The sequence below is a fragment of the Arachis hypogaea genome, chromosome 18 (assembly GCF_003086295.3).
Source record: "Arachis hypogaea cultivar Tifrunner chromosome 18, arahy.Tifrunner.gnm2.J5K5, whole genome shotgun sequence".
Lineage (NCBI taxonomy): Eukaryota > Viridiplantae > Streptophyta > Magnoliopsida > Fabales > Fabaceae > Arachis > Arachis hypogaea.
In genome coordinates this window covers 15023337-15042652 of record NC_092053.1, presented here as the reverse complement: position 1 = coordinate 15042652, position 19316 = coordinate 15023337, and the positions used below count along the sequence as shown (strand labels likewise).

General features: G+C 38.6%; 1 non-coding gene across 1 annotated transcript; it reads left to right on the top strand.

The window, feature by feature from the left end:
• Window positions 1–17028: 17028 nt before the first annotated feature.
• Window positions 17029–17136, top strand: LOC112774737 (small nucleolar RNA R71). The gene has a single exon (XR_003189201.1). It is a non-coding gene; the product is annotated as a small nucleolar RNA R71 (small nucleolar RNA).
• Window positions 17137–19316: the final 2180 nt, after the last annotated feature.

Below are 19316 nucleotides of genomic sequence, written 5' to 3'. Positions count from 1 at the left end.
TCAGAATGGACCATCCTGGATATATTCTATGATGGTCTGTCTGACTTAGCTAAGATGTCATTGGATACTTCTGTAGGTGGATCCATTCACCTCAAGAAAACACCTGCAGAAGCTCAAGAACTCATTGACATGGTTGCTAACAACCAGTTTATGTACACTTCTGAGAGGAATCCTGTGAGTAATGGGACGCCTCAAAAGAAGGGAGTTCTTGAAATTGATGCTCTGAATGCCATATTGGCTCAGAACAAAATATTGACTCAGCAAGTCAATATGATTTCTCAGAGTCTGAATGGAATGCAAGCTGCATCCAACAGTACTCAAGAGGCATCTTCTGAAGAAGAAGCTTATGATCCTGAGAACCTTGCAATAGCAGAGGTAAATTACATGGGTGAACCATATGGAAACACCTATAATCCCTCATGGAGAAATCACCCAAATCTCTCATGGAAGGATCAAAAGCCTCAACAAGGCTTTAATAATGGTGGAAGAAACAGGTTTAACAACAACAAGCCTTTTCCATCATCCACTCAGCAACAGACAGAGAACTCTGAACAAAATACCTCTACTTTAGCAAACTTAGTCTCTGATCTATCTAAGGCCACTCTGAGTTTCATGAATGAAACAAGGTCCTCCATTAGAAATTTGGAGGCACAAGTGGGCCAGCTGAGTAAGAAGATCACTGAAACCCCTCCTAGTGCTCTCTCAAGCAATACAGAAGAAAATCCAAAAGGAGAGTGCAAGGCCATTGATATCACCATCATGGCCGAATCCAAAGAGGAAGGAGAGGACGTGAATTCCAAGGAGGAAGACCTCCTGGGACGTCCAGTGATCAATAAGGAGTTCCCCTCTGAGGAACCAAAGGAATCTGAGACTCATCTAGAGACCATGGAGATTCCATTGAACCTCCTTAAGCCATTCATGAGCTCTGATGAGTATTCCTCTTCTGAAGATAATGAGGATGTTACTGAAGAGCAAGTTGCCAAGTTCCTTGGTGCAATCATGAAGCTGAATGTCAATTTATTTGGTAATGAGACTTGGGGAGATGAACCTCCCCTCTTCACCAATGAACTAAATGCATTGGATCAACTGAGATTGCCTCAGAAGAAACAGGATCCTAGAAAGTTCCTAATACCTTGCACCTACCATAGGCACCATGACCTTTGAGAAAGCTCTATGTGACCTTGGGTCAGGCATAAACCTCATGCCACTCTATGTAATGGAGAAACTGGGAATCTTTGAGGTACAAGCTGCTAAAATCTCATTAAAGATGGCAGACAATTCCAGAAAATAGGCTTATGGACAAGTAGAGGACATATTAGTAAAGGTTGAAAGCCTTTACATCCCTGCTGATTTCATAATCCTAGATACTGGGAAGGATGAGGATGAATCCATCATCCTTGGAAGACCCTTCCTAGCCACAGCAAGAGCTGTGATTGATGTTGACAGAGGTGAACTAGTCCTTCAATTGAATGAGGACTCCCTTGTGTTTAAAACTCAAGGACATCCTTCTGTAAACATGGAAAAGAGGCACAGTAAACTTCTCTCAGTACAGAGTCAACTAAAGCCCCCACAATCAAACTCTAAGTTTGGTGTTGGGAGGCCTCAGCCAAACTCTAAGTTTGGTATTGAACTCCCATATCCAAACTCTAAGTTTGGTGTTGGAAATCTATAAAATTGACCTGATCACCTGTGTGGCTCCATGAGAGCCCACTGTCAAACTGTTGACATTAAAGAAGCGCTTGTTGGGAGGCAATCCAATTTTTATTTATCTAATTTTATTTTTATTTTTTATTGTTATTTCATGTTTTATTAGGTTCATGATCATGTGGAGTCACAAAATAAATAGAAAAATAAAAACAGAATCAAAAACAACAGAAGAAAAATCACACCCTGGAGGAAGGGCTTACTGGCGTTTAAACGCCAGTAAGGAGCATCTGGCTGGCGTTCAATGCCAGAACAGAGCATAGAACTGGCGTTGAACGCCCAAAACAAGCAGCATCCTGGCGTTCAGACGCCAGGAATGCACACTGAGGAAAGCTAGCGCTGAACGCCAGAAACAAGCATAGAACTGGCGTTCAACGCCAGAATTGCATGCAAAGGCATTTTACATGCCAAACTGGTGCATGGATGTAAATCCTTGACACCTCAGGATCTGTGGACCCCACAGAATCATCTCAGCATCCGTGGACCCCACAGGATCCTCACCTACATCCACTCATACTCTTCCCTCTTCTCAATGTTCAACCTCTCTTTCCAAATAAACACCTTTCTCCAAAACCCTTTACCAATCACATCAAGCTCTCTTCCCTACTACCCCTTCACCATTCTCATCCATCCACTCTTCCCCATAAACCTACCTCATAAACCCCACCTACCTTCAAAATTCAAAATCACTTTCCCACCAAACCCACCCTAAATGGCCGAACCTAACCCCTCTCCCTCCACTATATAAACCCCTCCATTCTTCTTCATTTTCACACAACACAACCCTCTCTTCCCCTTCTTGGCCGAAACACTAACCTCTCTTCCTCTCCTCTATTTCTTCTTCTTCTTCATCTCTTTTTTCTTCTCTTGCTCGAGGGCGAGCAATATTCTAAGTTTGGTGTGGTAAAAGCATAAGCTTTTTGTTTTTCCATTATCATTCATGGCACCTAAGACCGGAGAATCCTCTAGAAAAGGGAAAGGGAAGACAAAAGCTTCCACCTCCGAGTCATGGGAGATGGAAAGATTCATCTCCAAAGCCCATCAAGACCACTTCTATGATGTTGTGGCCAAGAAGAAGGTGATTCCCGAGGTCCCTTTCAAACTCAAGAAAAATGAGTATCCGGAGATCCGACATGAGATCCATAGAAGAGGTTGGGAAGTTCTAACAAACCCCATCTAACAAGTTGGAATTCTAATGGTTCAAGAATTCTATGCTAATGCATGGATCACTAGGAACCATGATCAAAGTAAGAACCCGAACCCAAAGAATTATCTCACCATGGTTCGGGGGAATTACTTAGATTTTAGTCCGGAAAATGTGAGGTTGGCGTTCAACTTGCCAATGATGGAAGAGAACGCACGCCCCTACACAAGGAGAGTCAACTTTGATCAAAGGTTGGACCAAGTCCTCATGGACATATGTGTGGAAGGAGCTCAATGGAAGATTGACTCAAAAGGCAAACCGGTTCAACTAAGAAGATTGGACCTTAAGCCTGTAGCTAGAGGATGGTTGGAGTTCATTCAACGCTCAATCATTCCCACTAGCAACCAGTCTGAAGACTATAGACCGGGCCATCATGATCCATAGCATCATGATTGGAGAAGAGGTGGAAGTTCATGAGATTATACCTCAAGAACTCTACAAGGTGGCTGACAAGACCTCCACTGTGGCAAGGTTAGCCTTTCCTCACCTCATTTGCTATCTATGCAATTCGACTGGGATTGACATAGAGGGAGATATCCTCGTTGATGAGGACAAGCCCATCACTAAGAAAAGGATGGAGCAAACAAGAGAGCCTATTCATGGATCTCAAGAGACGCATAAAGAAGCTCATCACCAAAAAATCCCTGAGATGCCTCAAGGGATACACTTCCCTCCACAGAACTTTTGGGAGCAAATCAACACCTCCCTAGGAGAACTGAGTTCCAACATGGGACAACTAAGGGTGGAACATCAAGAGCACTCAATCATCCTCCATGAAATTAGAAAAGATCAAAGAGCTATGAGGGAGGAGCAATAAAGACAAGGAAGAAACATAGAAGAGCTCAAGGACATCATTGGTTCCTCAAGAAGGAAACGCCACCATCACTAAGGTGGACTCATTCCTTGTTCTTAAATTTCCTATTTTTTTGTTTTCTTTATGTTAAGTGCTTATCTATGTTAGTGACTTATTACATGATCATTAGTATTTAGTAACTTTGTCTTAAAGTTATGAATGTCTTATGAATCCATCACCCCTCTTGAATGAAAAATGTTTTTAATTCAAAAGAACAATAAGTACATGAGTTTCGAATTTATCCTTGAACTTAGTTTAATTATATTGATGTGGTGACAATACTTTTTGTTTTCTGAATGAATGCTTGAACAATGCATATGTCTTTTGAAGTTGTTGTTTATGAATGTTAAATATGTTGGCTCTTGAAAGAATGATGACAAGGAGACATGTTATTTGATAATCAGAAAAATCATAAAAATGATTCTTGAAGCAAGAAAAAGCAGTGAATACAAAGCTTGCAGAAAAAAAAAGAAGAAAAAAAACAAATGGCGAAAAAAAAAAAGAGAAAAAGAAAAAGCAAGCAAAAAAATCCAGTAGCCCTTAAAACCAAAAGGCAAGGGTAAATAAAAAGGATCCCAAGGCTTTGAGCATCAGTGGAAAGGAGGGCCTAAAGGAATAAAATCCTGGCCTAAGCGGCTAAACCAAGCTGTCCCTAACCATGTGCTTGTGGCGTGAAGGTGTCAAGTGAAAACTTGAGACTGAGCGGTTAAAGTCAAGGTCCAAAGCAAAAGAAGAGTGTGCTTAAGAACCCTGGACACCTCTAATTGGGGACTTTAGCAAAGCTGAGTTACAATCTGAAAAGGTTCACCCAATTATGTGTCTGTGGCATTTATGTATCTGGTGGTAATACTGGAAAACAAAGTGCTTAGGGCCACGGCCAAGACTCATAAAGTAGCTGTGTTCAAGAATCAACATACTGAACTAGGAGAATCAATAACACTATCTGAACTCTGAGTTCCTATAGATACCAATCATTCTGAACTTCAATGGATAAAGTGAAATGCCAAAACTATTCAAGAGGCAAAAAGCTACAAGTCCCGCTCATCTGATTGGAGCTATGTTTCATTGATAGTTTGGAATTTATAGTATATTCTCTTCTTTTTATCCTATTTGATTTTCAGTTGCTTAGGGACAAGCAACAATTTAAGTTTGGTGTTGTGATGAGCTGATAATTTATACGCTTTTTGGCATTGTTTTTAGTATGTTTTTAGTAGGATCTAGTTACTTTTAGGAATGTTTTTATTAGTTTTTATGTTAAATTCACATTTCTGGACTTTACTATGAGTTTGTGTATTTTTCTATGATTTCAGGTATTTTCTGGCTGAAATTGAGGGACTTGAGCAAAAATCAGATTCAGAGGTTGAAGAAGGACTGCTGATGCTGTTGGATTCTGACCTCCCTGCACTCAAAGTAGATTTTCTGGAGCTACAGAACTCCAAATGGCACGCTTTTAATTGTGTTGGAAAGTAGACATACAGGGCTTTCCAGCAATATATAATAGTTCATACTTTGGCCGAGTTTAGATAACGAAAAAGGGCGTTGAACACCAGTTCTACGCTGCAGTCTGGAGTTAAACGCCAGAAACACATCACGAACCAGAGTTGAACGCCAAAAACACGTTACACCTTGGCGTTCAACTCCAGAAGAAGCCTCTGCATGTGTAAACTTCAAGCTCAGCCCAAGCACACACCAAGTGGGCCCCGGAAGTGGATTTATGCATCAATTACTTACTTCTGTAAACCCTAGTAGCTAGTTTAGTATAAATAGGACTTTTTACTATTGCATTTAGAACATCTTATGATTTTTGGTTCAACTTTGGATCATATTGATCACGTTTGGGGGCTGGCCATTCATCCATGCCTGGACCTTCATCACTTATGTATTTTCAACGGTAGAGTTTCTGCACTCCATAGATTAAGGTGTGGAGCTCTGCTGTTCCTCATAATTTAATGCAAAGTACTACTGTCTTATATTCAATTCAACTTATTCCGCTTCTAAGATATCCATTCGCACCCAAGAACATGATGAATGTGATGATTATGTGACGCTCATCATCATTCTCACTTATGAACGCGTGCCTGACAAACACTTCCGTTCTACATGCAAACAAGCTAGAATGAGTATCTCTTAGATATCTAATACAAAGGACCAAGTCCGAGATATTAGAATCTTTGTGGTATAAGTTAGAACCCATGGATGGCCATTCCTGAGATCCGGAAAGTCTAAACCTTGTCTGTGGTATTCCGAGTAGGATCTGGGAAGGGATGGCTGTGACGAACTTCGAACTCGCGAGTACTGGGCGTAGTGACAGACACAAAAGGAGGGTGAACCCTATTCCAGTATGATCAAGAACCTCTAGATGATTAGTCGTGACTGAGATTTACAAGATGACCATAGCTTGCTTCATACCAAGAACCTCTAGATGATTAGTCGAAAACTCCATAACCATTTGATATCCGCCTGACTGAGATTTACAAGATGACCATAGCTTGATACATACCAACAATCTCCATGGGATCGACCCTTACTCACGTAAGGTTTTATTATTTGGACGACCCAGTGCACTTGCTGGTTAGTTGTATCGAAGTTGTGACAAATTATGAATTAAGATTAGAGCACCAAGTTTTTGGAGCCATTACCAGGGATCACAATTTCGTGCACCTGCAAGCAGCCTCGGCATATATATATATATATATATATATATATATATATATATATATATATATATATATATATATATATATATAAATCTTCAAATACCAGATAAACCATAAGACTTAGATATAAAGAAAAAGCATGGTGCTAACACTTTACCAAAACTTGAAGAAACACAATAAGGTGCAAATGTTCAAGATAGGTGTTTGCAAAAATAAAGTGGCATTCAAAGTGACAAAAAGTTGAATGTGATGTTGGTATAAACAAACGGGATAACATTCGCAAATAGATCTTGTACTAACTTCAAAGCTTCCACCTTCTAATTCCATAAGGGCGTATCTTCACCGTTCCCAACTGTGCTTTATTGAGCAACTCGTCCAAGAGTTCTCAACCTCATCAATTACTTTGCACACCTACTGCTGATCAGAAGTCTAACATCCACAAAACTCTTTTGCGTGAAAACTAAAACTCCACAGCTTCCTGTGATACTGCGCACTTAAAAACTTGACCTGTTCCAACCATCCACGAACAACATCTTAAAGGACTAACGTATCGCTTGATGTGTCTATAGATCACACGTGACTTTAAAGCAATTCTCAAGTTTATTCAGAAGGATATAAAACCTTGGAAAAGAAGGACAAGCAATAAGGATATACAAGCAATGAAGAATGTTGGGACGAAAATCAAGTCACAAGTTTAAGAAAGGATCTCGAATCAAAGAAATTCAACAAGAACATTAAGAAGAAAACAGTGCAACAGTTTGAAACAAAATTAAGCCGAGTCAAAGAAGTACGAGATCGTAGGAAAAGAATAACTAAAGTCAATGATAATACTTACGAAGTTTTAAAAGTATGATTAGAAACGCCTTCGAATACATTGTTCATGAAGAATGAAAAACTTTAAGGAAATCATTTAACGTTTCGAAAGAAAAGTATGCAACAAATATTTTATAAAATAATAGTAAAAACATAAATGTTGCATTATTTTAGAACAAATTCAAGTTGAAATAGATTATGCAACATTTGAAAATAAAAACTAGTTTGGCTGAGAGCAAAACATTTTTCTTGAATATCTTAAAAGGTATTTAGGTGCATAACTAAAAAAACATGCATAAAAACTGCAATTTGGTTGGGAGGAAATTAAGTTTCATTTTGAGAAGAAAACCTAAGATAAAGTTTTTCCTAAAGAGGAATAGGAGATGCATTACAAACAGGCAAGTTTTGAACTACATAAGGGAGCTTTCAAAGCGTGTGCTGAATTAGAAACAATTTTATTAATATTTGAAGGAATAGTTGTGGATACAGTCAAGTAAGAAAAAAATTGAATCAAAATTTTCTTTGAGAAGAATCTGAAACAAGAACATTCAGAAAGGGACCACAACAAATAATGTATCGTGCCAAAACAAGTTCAAGCAAGTTTTTAGATGATCCAAAAGAAAACAAAATTTACAAAGAAGGGCACTTCAAACAACAGCAAATTTTCAAAGATTCCAACAATTGCTTTGATCCGTCAAACGAGTCCAAAGTGACATCAAAAGTATACAAGTCAAGAAGAGGAAATTTAAATAACACAGGGCAAATGTCCAAGGAATTTAAACAGACACATGTAGTTGAAATCAACCGAGAATGCATATGAACAAAAGAAAAAACATGGAAAATAATCAGTTTAGTTTTCAAGAAAGAAATCTCAGACAGGAATTTCAAAGCAAACCATGAAAGAACAAGATAAGTAACAGAGTAACCTTGAGAATTAACTCCTAACGTTCTCAAAACCTACGATTCGCGTTACCTACAATTCGTATATCGTCTATGATAACCCATTAGTGCTTCATATACATAATTCACTAGTGTTAAGCTGGCCAAACCTAGTACCAGGAAGTCTGCAATGATAGACTAACAGCATTAATTAATAGACCGTCATGTGCATAAAGCTCTAACTCTTGTAATTCGAACAAGACCTACTACATGACAGACGCTCAGAGTATGCAATTGAAGCATAGTTGGTCCATTCCTCAGGCTCTACAGGAAGGACCGCCCTGATACCATAATGTAACACACTAGCTACCAATCACGCTTCCGGCTGCACCACTCTGATGGCTCGGATATTACGACGACTCTTAACATATTTAATACTAAAATAAGAGCCTGTTTAAAACTTAAAACCGTATAATTTTTCAAAAGAATTTTTAGTTGAAAACATAAATATATACTTACAACCCATTTACAACACTTACAAAGAATATATATACATAATATTAATTTACAAGCATTGCATATCAAAATTCCTATCCCTTTTACAAAATTTGTAAAGATAAAGGCGAGGGAAACATGATATCTAAAACAATACAAAATATCGTGTAAACAGAAAACGAAATAAACTCTTCATGACTTCTTCATCCATATCCTGAAAAGAAAAAACCTGTAGGGGAGTGAGAACATCGTCCTTGCTAGTTCTCACTATAGGGTTAGAGAATTGCTATAAAAAGATACGTGAAATAAAACTGTTTTCAAAATACAGTGATCGTTGCTCGTCTTATGTACCTCTTAAAAAAACTAAGGGTTTACATTCAGAAATCCAAAAAAAATTCCTTTTTGTAAGAGAAATCCGTTAATTCTTCAAAATCCAAAACCTCTTCCTTTTATATCAAATATCAAAAAATTTTTCCTAGACAGTATGAATGACCAAGCTATTCCGAGCATAGGTTCATTAAGTCTATGCTAAACCAGTTTGATTTTTCATACTTTACTAAACTAAAAACACAAACCAATCACGGCCTTCAATTCGGCCCATCACATAATCAATCACGGCCCTAGACCCAAACTACTCAATCATCATCCAATTCACCACAATCCAATCAATTTCAGTCACAAACACAAGTAAGAAGTTTCAAATATAATCAAAGTAGTTACATCAAATATAGCAATTAGCAGTTAAACATAATTATTCATGTAGGCAAACCAATTACAATATGCACACCCAAACAATGTCACATAGATGCATATGATGAATGCCTGCCCTACGGCTGATGAGTCTCTTCTGTCGGTTACAAAGTCAACCCGACATGTCTGGTAGCTAACCTGGACATCGTCCTCTTGAAAATTGATGAGTGGTGCAGTACCACGATCCTCACCTGATGAGCGGTAAACTACCTCGATCCCTACCATCTGCGGGCGGTAAACCACCTCGATCTCCACAGATGTTTTCAATTGGAAAACAGCACACACGTGGGCGGTAAATAGCCACGATCCCCACCTTCTGCGAGCGGTAAACCACCACGATCTTCACAGACATTTTGACACTGGACAAGCGGTAAACTACCACGATCCTTGCCAGATCAAAGCCCAAAACAATTTTATTTTCAAATTCATTATAAATCATTCATCAATCATCATTTTCGCACTTTCTCAACAATCCATATCAAGTCAAATCATCATTCATGTCATATATCACTTTTAAAACCAATTTTCTGACTTCTTTCAAAACATCACAAACAAAATTATTCAACCAAAGTCCAATTTCCATTGAATCCACTAAAACTCCTCTGAATGTGATTCTTAAATCAAATTCAAAAAAATATAAACCCTTCGCACATTTAAAACAACCACATAATTCAGTATTTTCTTAAATAATTCAAGTAAAATAATATAATTCTTAAATTTATAATTTTTTAAATAACATTTCTAATACGGTCTGGATTTTATAGAAATTTTGGTAGTACCTCCCCTAAAACATGGACTTTACCATCCGTTTTGGGTCCCAACTAAACCATTCCGCAACCCTTTCCAACAGATTCAAAACCAAATCATTTTAAAATCAAGTTGATTCCAAAAGAATTCATATCATTTTCATATCTCAAGGAAACCGATTCTAAAACTTTAAAGAAATAATTTAGCAACCGTCCGTTTAACAAAACCAAACAATAATCCAATCAAACAACAATCATATTCATCCAAAACAGCCAGACAATACATAAGACTTACATAATCACCAGAAATTGTATTTATCATATCCATATCCATTTATAACAATTCCAGAATATAAAATAAAATTTTTAGAAAACACCCCTACCTCGAAAAGTCGAACCAACGCGTTAAAGGAAACCTTTTACCCTCGGCCCAAAAATAACGGCGTCAACTCCGACTACGTTCCACAGCGGTAATAGCCACAAGGGCACCAACTAATAACAGTAACTCAACCCTGACATAAAATCATCATGCAAAACTCAATAATCTATAACAGAATGGCGACAAAGAGAGGTTTTCAGAGCAAAAGACCTACTACACAAAAAGGAACCAGGAACGAAGCAGCAGTAGCTCCAATGATAACTCTAGCAGCCACAACACCGTCCCTGGCAGCCACAGACACGGTCGCGCAACTCAAAACAGAACCAGATAGAGCAACAGCAGCCTCCAGCAACTCCAGTGAGCTTCATCAATAATAGTGGTGGCAGGAGCTTGGGCGGCACTGATCGAATGGCTTGACGGCGACAGGAATGGTGGCGGTCGAAGCTCAGTGGCAACAGAGACCAGGCACGGCGGCTGTAGCTCCTCCCTTTTCTCGTCATCGCGTCTCGCTTTGGATCTGGTTTCCAACGGCGATAGTAACTCATCGACGGCGGCAATAGCAACGTCACCGTTCCCCTCTCTCTCTCTCTCTCTCTCTCTCTCTCTCCTTCTCTCTCTCTCGTCGGCTCCTGCTCGCATCTTTCTCCTTCGTGGTTCTGTTTCTGATGGCGACATGGCGTGGTGGCGACGCGACGAAAGGTGGCGACGGTCCCCCTTTCCTCCGTCGACACTCTTCCTTCCTCTTCTCCCTTTCCCTTCTTCTCTCCTTCCCTTTCTGTTTTCTTTTTCTTTCTTATGGGTGCGTGTGTTTGTGAGTTGTGTGTGTGTATCTGGGAAGGGGTATGGCGGTGGATGAGTGGTGGTGAGGCAGTGGAGGTTAGGGTTTGTGGGGTTTAATTTGAGAATCAGGGTTTAATTTGGGACAAAAGTGAAATTAGGAATTTTGGGTAAATTGGGGTTTGGTGAATTTTAATAAATTAGAGTATATTGTATAAATTTGAAATCTAATTTAATCCCTTAAAAATTTAAAAATATTATTGGTACGCAGAATCGTGATTACACTTTAATTATATAAAATTCATCGCTCTTTCTTTCCCTGGCAATGGCTCCAAAAACGTGGTGCCAGTACCATGGTTCACAACTCCGTGTAACTGACCAGCAAGTGCACTGGGTCGTCCAAGTAATACCTTACGTGAGTAAGGGTCGAATCCCACGGAGATTGTTGGTATGAAGCAAGCTATGGTCACCTTGTAAATCTCAGTCAGGTGGATATAAAATAGTAATGGGGTTTTCGAAATTAAATAATAAAACAGGGATAGAAATACTTATGTAAATCACTGGTGAGAATTTCAGATAAGCGAATAGAGATGCTTTCATTCCTCTAAACCTCTGCGTTCCTGCTATCTTCATCCAATCAGTCTTACTCCTTTCCATGGCTGGCTTTATGCAAGGGCATCACCGTTGTCAGCGGCTACATCCCCTCCTCTCAGTGAAAAATATGCTCACATGCTCTGTCACAGCACGGCTAATCATCTGTCGGTTCTCGATCATGCTGGAATAGGATTCACCCTCCTTTTGCGTTTGTCACTAACGCCCAGCACTCGCGAGTTTGAAGCTCGTCACAGTCATTCAATCATTGAATCCTACTCGGAATACCACAGACAAGGTTTAGACTTTCCGGATTCTCTTGAATGCCGCCATCATTCTAGCTTACGCCACGAAGATTCTGATTAAGAGATCTAAGAGATACTCATTCAATCTAATGTAGAACGGAAGTGGTTGTCAGGCACACGTTCATAGGGAATGATGATGATTGTCACGTTCATCACATTCAGGTTGAAGTGCGAATGAATATCTTAGAAGCGAAATAAGATGAGTTGAATAGAAAATAGTAGTACTTTGCATTAATCTTTGAGGAACAGCAGAGCTCCACACCTTAATCTATGGAGTGTAGAAACTCAACCGTTAAAATTACATAAGTGAAAGGTCCAGGCATGGCTGAGATGGCCAGCCCCTCTGATCTAAGAACCAGGCGTCCAAAGATTGTATACAACTGATCAAAGATACCTAATACAATAGTAGAAGGTCCTATTTATAATAAACTAGCTACTAGGGTTTACAGAAGTAAGTAATTGATGCATAAATCCACTTTCGGGGCCCACTTGGTGTGTGCTTGGGCTGAGCTTGAGTGTTGCACGTGTAGAGGTCCTTCTTGGAGTTGAACACCAGCTTTTGTGCCAGTTTGGGCGTTCAACTCTGGTTTTGGCTCCTTTTCTGGCGCTGGACGCCAGATTTGGGCAGAAAGCTGGCGTTGAACGCCAGTTTACGTCATCTATTCTTAGCCAAAGTATGAACTATTATATATTTCTGGAAAGCCCTGGATGTCTACTTTCCAACGCAATTTGAAGCGTGTCATTTCGAGTTCTGTAGCTCCAGAAAATCCACTTTGAGTGCAGGGAGGTCAGAATCCAACAGCATCAGCAGTCATTCTTCAACCTCTGAATCTGATTTCTGCTCAAGTCCCTCAATTTCAGTCAGAAAATACCTGAAATCACAGAAAAACACACAATATCATAGTAAAGTCCAGAAATATGAATTTAACATAAAAACTAATGAAAACATCCCTAAAAGTAACTAGATCCTACTAAAAACATACTAAAAACAATGTCAAAAAGCGTATAAATTATCCGCTCATCACAACACCAAACTTAAATTGTTGCTTGTCCCCAAGCAACTGAAAATCAAATAGGATAAAAAGAAGAGAATATACTATAAATTCCAAACTATCAATGAAATATAGCTTCAATCAAATGAGCGGGACTTATAGCTTTTTGCCTCTTGAATAGTTTTGGCATCTCACTCTATCCATTGAGGTTCAGAATGATTTGCATCTATAGGAACTCAGAGTTCAGATAGTGTTATTGATTCTCCTAGTTCAGTATGATGATTCTTGAACACAGCTTCTTTATGAGTCTTGGCCGTGGCCCTAAGCACTTTGTTTTCCAGTATTACCACCGGATACATAAATGCCACAGACACATAATTGGGTGAACCTTTTTAGATTGTGACTCAGCTTTGCTAAAGTCCCCAATTAGAGGTGTCCAGGGTTCTTAAGCACACTCTTTTTTTTTTTTTGCTTTGGACCTTGACTTTAATCGCTCAGTCTCAAGTTTTCACTTGACACCTACACGCCACAAGCACATGGTTAGGGACAGCTTGGTTTAGCCGCTTAGACCAGGATTTTATTCCTTTAGGCCCTCCTATCCACTGATGCTCAAAGCTTTGGGATCCTTTTTATTTGCCCTTGCCTTTTGGTTTTAAGGGTTATTGGCTTTTTGCTCTTACCTCTTGGTTTTAAGAGCTTTTGGCTTTTTCTGCTTGCTTTTACTTTTTCTTTTTATTTTTTTTTTCGCCTATTTTTTTTTCTGCAAGCTTTGTTCTTTGCTGCTTTTTCTTGCTTCAAGAATCATTTTTATGATTTTTCAGATTATCAAATAACATGTCTCCTAGTCATCATTCTTTCAAGAGCCAACATATTTAACATTCTTAAACAACAACTTCAAAAGACATATGCACTGTTCAAGCATACATTCAAAAAACAAGAAGCATTGCCACCACGTCAATATAATTAAGCTAAGTTCACGGATAAATTCGAAACTCATGTACTTCTTGTTCTTTTGAATTAAAACAGTTTTTATTTAAGAGAGGTGATGGATTCATAGGACATTCATAACTTTAAGACATAGTTACTAACTACTAATGATCATGTAATGAAGATACAAACATAGATAAGCACATAACATAGAAAACGAAAAACAGAAGAAATAAGAACAAGTAATGAATCCACCTTAGTGATGGTGGCGTTTCCTTCTTGAGGAACCAATGATGTCCTTGAGCTCTTCTATGTCTCTTCCTTGTCTTTGTTGCTCCTCCCTCATTGCTTTTTGATCTTCTCTTATTTCATGGAGCATGATGGAGTGCTCTTGATATTCCACCCTTAGTTGCTTCCAATAATTGTGTGGAAGAAAATGTATCCCCTGAGGTATCTCAGGGATCTTCTTGATTTGCAGTCAAATATTCTACCACTGAGCTATAGACCCTTTGATGGAAGCTTTTGTCTTCCCTTTCCTCTTTCTAGAGGTTTCTCTGGCCTTAGGTGCCATCAATGGTTATGGAAAAAACAAAAAAGCTATGCTTTTACCACACCAAACTTAGAATGTTGCTCGCCCTCGAGCAAAAGAAGAAAGAATAGAAGAAGAAGAAGAAGATATGGAGGAGATGGATGGGTGTGTGTATTCGGCCATATGGGTGAGATTGGATGGGAGAGAGATGTTGAATTTTGAAGGTAGTGGGTGTATGGATGTGAGTGGTAAATGGAAAACAGAAGGGATGATCATGAATGGAAAGAGAGATGATGAGGTAGGTGGGGATCCTGTGGGGTCCACAGATCCTGAGGTGTCAAGGCATTTACATCCCTGCACCCATTAGGCATGTAAAAATGCCTTTGCACACAACTCTGGGCGTTCAGCGCCAGGTTGGTGGCCATTTTGGGCGTTCAACGCCCATTTGTGTGCCATTTCTGGTGTTGAACGCCAGAACCATGCCTGTTCTGGCATTCAGCGCCCAGAAGTTGCCCATTTTGGGCGTTCAGCGCCAGAACCATGCTCTGTTCTGGCGCTGAACGCCAGACAGATGCTCCTCCAGGGTGTGATTTTTCTTCTGCTGTTTTTTATTCTGTTTTCAATTTTTCTATTTATTTTGTGACTCCACATGATCATGAACCTATAAAGACAAGAAAAACAATGAAAATAAAAATTAGATAAATAAACATTGGGTTGCCTCCTAACAAGCGCTTCTTTAATGTCAATAGCTTGACAGTGGGCTCTCATGGAGCCTTACAGATGTTCAGAGCATTGTTGAAACTCTCCAACACCAAACTTAGAGTTTGGATATGGGAGTTCAACACCAAACTTAGAGTTTGACTGTGGGGGCTTGGGTTGACTCTGCTTTGAGAGAAGCTTTTCATGCTTCCTCTCCATGGTTGCAGAGGGAGATCCTTGAGTTTTAAACACAAGGGAGTCCTCATTCCATTGAAGGACTATTTCACCTCTGTCAACATCAATCACAGCTCTTGCTGTGGCCAGGAAAGGTCTTCCTAGGATGACGGATTCATCCTCTTCCTTTCCAGTATCCAGGACTATGAAATCAGCAGGGATGTAAAGGCCTTCAACCCTTACTAACACGTCCTCTACTTGTCCATAAGCCTATTTTCTTGAACTGTCTGCCATCTCTAATGAGATTTTAGCAGCTTGCACCCCATAGATTCCCAGTTTCTCTATTACAGAGAGGGGCATGAGGTTTATTCCTGAACCAAGGTCACACAGAGCCTTAAAGATCATGGTGCCTATGGTACAAGGTATTATGAACTTTCCAGGATCCTGTTTCTTCTGAGGCAATGTCAGTTGATCCAGATCACTTAGTTCATTGATGAACAAGGGAGGCTCAACTTCCCAAGTATCAATGCCAAATAATTTGGCATTCAGCTTCATGATTGCACCAAGAAACTTGGCAGTTTGCTCTTCAGTAACATCCTCATTCTCTTCAGAAGAGGAATACTCATCAGAGCTCATGAAGGGCATAAGGAGGTTCAATGGAATCTCTATGGTCTCTAGATGAGCCTCAGAGTCCTTTGGTTCCTCAGAGGGAAGCTCCTTATTGATCACTGGACGTCCCAGGAGGTCTTCCTTCTTGGGATTCACGTCCTCCACTCCCCTTGTAGGTTCGGCCATGGTGCTTATGTCAATGGCCTTGCACTCTCCTTTTGGGTTCTCTTCTGTATTGCTTGGGAGAGTACTGGGAGGGATTTCAGTGATCCTTTTACTCAGCTGGCCCACTTGTGCTTCCAGATTTCTAATGGAAGATCTTGTTTCATTCATGAAACTTACAGTGGCCTTAGACAGATCAGAGACTAAGTTTGCCAAATTAGAAGTATTTTGTTCAGAGTTCTCTGTCTGTTGCTGAGTGGATGATGGAAAAGGTTTACCATTGTTAAACCTATTTCTTCCACCATTATTAAAGCCTTGTTGAGGCTTTTGATCCTTTCATGAGAAATTTGGATGATTTCTCCATGATGAGTTATAGGTGTTTCCATAAGGTTCACCTAAGTAATTCACCTCTGCTATTGCAGGGTTCTCAGGATCATAAGCTTCTTCTTCATAAGAAGCCTCTTGAGTACTGTTGGATGCAGCTTGCATTCCATGCAGACTCTGAGAAATCATATTGACTTGCTGAGTCAATATTTTATTCTGAGCCAATATGGCATTCAGAGTATCAACTTCAAGAACTCCCTTCTTCATAGGCGTCCCATTACTCACAGGATTCCTTTCAGAAGTGTACATGAACTGGTTATTAGCAACCATGTCAATGAGTTCTTGAGCTTCTGCAGGCGTTTTCTTTAGGTGAATGGATCCACCTGCAGAAGTGTCCAGTGACATCTTTGATAGCTCAGATAAACCATCATAGAATATATCCAGGATGGTCCATTCTGAAAGCATGTCAGAAGGACACTTTTTGGTCAGTCCTTTGTATCTCTCCCAAGCTTCATAGAGGGATTCACCTTCTTTCTGTCTGAAGGTTTGAACATCCACTCTAAGCTTGCTCAGCTTTTGAGGAGGAAAGAACTTGGCTAAGAAAGCCTTGACCTGCTTATCCCAAGAGTTCAGGCTATCCTTGGGTTGAGAATCCAACCACACTCTAGCTCTGTCTCTTACAGCAAAAGGGAAAAGCATGAGCCTGTAGACTTCAGGATCTACTCCATTAGTCTTAACAGTATCACAGATCTGCAAGAATTCAGTTAAGAACTGAAAAAGATCTTCAGATGGAAGTCCATGAAACTTGCAGTTCTGCTGCATCAGAGAAACTAATTGAGGTTTCAGCTCAAAGTTGTTTGCTCCAATGGCAGGAATGGAGATGCTTCTTCCATGTAAATTGGAATTAGGTGCAGTAAAGTCACCAAGCATCCTCCTTGCATTATTATTATTTTCGGCTGCCATCTCCTCTTCCTGTTCGAAAATTTCTGAAAGGTTATCTCTGGATTGTTGTAATTTAGCTTCTCTTAATTTTCTCTTCAGAGTCCTTTCAGGTTCTGGATCTGCTTCAACAAGAATATTCTTGTCCTTGCTCCTGCTCATATGACAAAGAAGAGGGCACAAAAATAATAATAATAATAATATGGATCCTTTATACCACAGTATAGGGATCCCTGTGTGAGTAGAAGAAGAGGGGGAGACAAAGAATATAATATAATGGAAGAAACACAACTGTGAGGAGGGTTGAGATGTGAGATGAAATGTTAGTAGATGAATAAATAAATAGAATAAGATGAGAGAGAAGGAATTTTCGAAAATAATTTTTGAAAAAGAGTTAGTGATTTTTGAAAATAGTTTATGAAAAATGTTAGTAATTTTCGAAAATTAAGATTTAAAAATTAAAATAATTAATAAATTAAAAAGAAATTTTGAAAAAGGGAGAAGATATTTTTCGAAAATGAGAGAGAGAGAGAGTTAGTTAGGTAGTTTTGAAAAAGTTAAGAAACAAACAAAAAGTTAGTTAGTTAGTTGAAACAAATTTGAAAATCAATTTTGAAAAGATAAGAAGTTAGGAAGTTAGAGAAGATATTTTGAAATCAAATTTTTGAAAGAGATAAGAAGATATTTTTGAAAAGATATGATTGAAATTAGTTTTGGAAAAGATTTGATTTTTTTAAAAAGATTTTGAAAAAGATAAGATTTTCAAATTGAAAATTTGATTTGACTCATAAGAAACAACTTGATTTTAAAAATTTTTGAAAAGTCAACTCAAATTTTCGAATTTGATGAGAGAAAAAGGGAAAGATATTTTTTTTTTGAATTTTTTTATGATGAGAGAGAAAAACATGAAAATTATGCAATGCATGAAAATTTTTAGATCAAAACAATGAATGCATGCAAGAATGCTATGAATGTCAAGATGAACACCAAGAACACTTTGAATGTCAAGATGAACACCAAGAACATATTTTTGAAAATTTTTAATGCAAAGAAAACATGCATGACACCAAACTTAGAAATCTTTAATGCTTAGGCACTAAGAATTCAAGAATGCATATGAAAAACACCATACAACACGAAACAAAAAAAATCATCAAGATCAAACAAGAAGACTTACCAAGAACAACTTGAAGATCATGAAGAACACTATGAATTCATGAATTTTCGAAAAATGCAAGATGCACATGCAATTGACACCAAACTTATAACATGACACATGACTCAAACAAGAAACACAAAAATATTTTTGATTTTTATGATTTTCTAATTAATTTTTTTTTTGCATTTTCCTTTAATTTTTTTCGAAAATCATTTTAAAAAAAGAAAAATAAGGATTCCAAAATTTTTAATATGAATTCCAGGAATCTTATGCTCTAAAGCTCCAATCAAAGGGTCAGGCTTGGCTTAATAGCTAGCCAAGCTTTAGTATGTAACTCAGACATGACACGTCTAACATGCCCTACAGTCGTATTAGACATGGCTTCACAGCCAGCCATACTTCATGAAACACTAGAATTCATTCTTAAAAATTCTGAAGAAAAATTATATTTTTGAAAACATTTTTATTAAACAAAATTTTTTTTTTTCGAAAACAAAGGAGAAAATTTTGAAAGATTTTTGAAAAATTTTTGAAAATAAAACAAAAAGAAAATTACCTAATTTGAGCAACAGGATGAACCGTCAGTTGTCCAAACTCGAACAATCCCCGGCAACGGCGCCAAAAACTTGGTACGCGGAATCGTGATTAC